This window comes from Dipodomys ordii, unplaced genomic scaffold, assembly GCF_000151885.1.
Source record: "Dipodomys ordii isolate 6190 unplaced genomic scaffold, Dord_2.0 Scaffold1535, whole genome shotgun sequence".
NCBI lineage: Eukaryota > Metazoa > Chordata > Mammalia > Rodentia > Heteromyidae > Dipodomys > Dipodomys ordii.
Window position 1 is genome coordinate 236 of NW_012268751.1, and position 2,454 is coordinate 2,689.

A 2,454-nucleotide genomic window follows, 5' to 3' on the forward strand; every position below is an offset into this window, starting at 1 on the left:
TGTGGTCTGTGACTATTGTATTAGGTAGCACAGTTTTATGAGATTAAAATTGCCAACTGTATATGAAAAGAGGTAAGAACTGTAACAGAATCATTAAAAGAAAATAGAATGGGCTGGGAATGTGGCTTAGTGGTAGAGTGCTTGCCTCATATGCATGAAGCCCTGGGTTCCATTGCTCAGTACCCCCACATAAACAGAAAAAGCCTGAAGTAGTGCTGTGGCTCAAGTGGTAGGGCGCTAGCCTTGATCAAATGAAGCTAAGGAACAGTGCCCAGGCCCTGAGTTCAAGCCCCAGGACTGGCAAAAAGAAAGAAAGGAAGAAAATAGAAGGAAGCATTGAGCTTATAGGATTGAACAAGACAGACAAAGCAAAATTTCTCATGTGTGTTCAACATAATTCTTATGTTCTTTAGCACAAATACAAAGCAAATATGAAACATCTATAAACTTAAGAAATCAAGTAGTCCATTTCCAATAGACAAATTGTTAGGCAAATTGCTATTACGCTGAAATGAAAGAGATTGACTTTGACTTGGAATCTGAAAACATAAAGTGATTATCATTTGGTAAAGGGTTATGAAGAACAGAATTGTGTTTGCAGCCGCCGCCGCCTCTCGTTCGCCGAGCTCCAGCCGAAGGAGAAGCGGGGGTTGAGGCCGCTCCGCCATGGTTCAGACACCAAGCAGACACCCCCAAGTCCACCAGGGGCCAGGCGCCCAGGAAGCAGCTGGCGATCAGCGCGCCCTCCACCGGAGGGGTGAAGAAACTGCACCGCTACAGGCCTGGTGCTGTGGCGCTCCGTGAAATGAGACGCTACCAGAAGTGCACAGAACTTCTGAGTCGCAAGCTCCCTTCCCAGCGTTTGGTGCGAGACATTGCTCAGGACTTCAAAACAGACCTGCGCTTCCAGAGCGCAGCAGTTGGTGCTTTGCAGGAGGCGAGTGAGCCTATCTCGTTGGCCTTTCTGAAGATACCAATCTGTGTGTTATCCATGCCAAATGTGTGACAATTATGCCAAAAAATAGCTAGCTAGCACGCCGCATACGTAGAGAACGTGCTTAAGAGTCCACTAAAATGGGAGGCATTTCATTGTCAAAGTCCCCCCTCCCCACCCCCTTTTCTTGTTATCAGTAGTTCTGAATGTTAGATTTTTTTTCCCCATGGGGTCAAAAGGTACCTAAGTAGATAATTACCAGTGGCAAAATAGGGGACAGAAATCAGGTATTGGCAGTTTTTCCATTTTCATTTGTGTGTGAATTTTTAATATAACTGTGGGGATATAAAGCATTAATGCAAGTCAAAATGTTTCAGCAGTTCAACTTTATAACAATTATAAATCTGTTGAATTTTTCTGGACAATGCCAACGTTTGGATTTTTAAAAAAAAATAAGTAAATTTCTTATTGATGGCAGAAAAAAAAACAGTTATGAAGAACAAATGAGGGTGTGTCAAATCATCTGATCACTGAGCCCCAACAGTGTGGAAGTCTCCTGGAGGCCCTTCTTAGAGTTGCACCTGTGCCAGTGTGAGCTATTGGGGGGGATTCGGGGGCCAATGAATAGGAAGCAGTATCTGTGTAGCTCACTGCTGAGCTGGCAATGGACTCCCTTGTTGGCAACCTAATGAAAAAGCCCATATGGGGAGAAATTAATAAAATTGTCATGTGTTTTATTCATATTGGCAGCATCTAAGATACAGGAATAGAGGGTGTTTGTTCAGTAATAACTCAAATGTGCCATGGTATTATGAGAGAAAGTCTAATGTCTGTGGTACATTTAAATAATGAGAAAATGAGAATCCAGAGAGTCGAGTTCACAATAGAAAAATACTGCTTCAAAAACCACTGATTGCTGAGCACAAGAGTCTCAGGCCTGTAATCCTAACTGCTTAGGAAGCTGACATCTGAGGATCGTAGTTCAAAGCCAGCCTGGCCAGGAACATCATTGAGACTCTTTATTTTTTTTTTTTTGCTTTTTTTTTTCTTTTTGCTTATGTGGTGCTGAGGAATCGAACCCAGGGCCTCTGGCATGCAAGGCAAGCACTTTACCACTGAGCCACCTTCCCAGCCCATCATTGAGACTCTTATCTCCAAAAACAAACAAACAAACCAGAAGTGGAGCTATGGGTCACTTGGTAGAGTACCATCCTTGAGCACAAAAGCTTAGGGACAGTGCTCAGACACTGAGTTCAAACCCCAGGACAAGTATAAAACAAAACAAAAAAAAAAACCCACTGATTTTCACATGGCACTTAATATTTAGCCATAGGAGTTAAATGACCTGCCCAGGTCACACAACTCTAAAGACCAGAATTCTTATCACAGCCATGGAATTTGGGTAGAGTTTGGCTGATGCCAAAAGCTTCAGATTTCTTGTTTAGAAAGGTTTAAAATCATAAGATGGTAGACAGGGGAAGGGTAAAAACAAAATGTTTAAATAGGGATACAGGTTGACC

At 42.7% G+C, this 2,454-nt stretch overlaps 1 pseudogene; it reads left to right on the top strand.

Annotated features, from left to right (window-relative positions):
• The first annotated feature begins 601 nt into the window (after positions 1 to 601).
• On the top strand, positions 602 to 1,359 carry LOC106001979 (annotated as a pseudogene).
• The last annotated feature ends 1,095 nt before the right edge of the window (positions 1,360 to 2,454 follow it).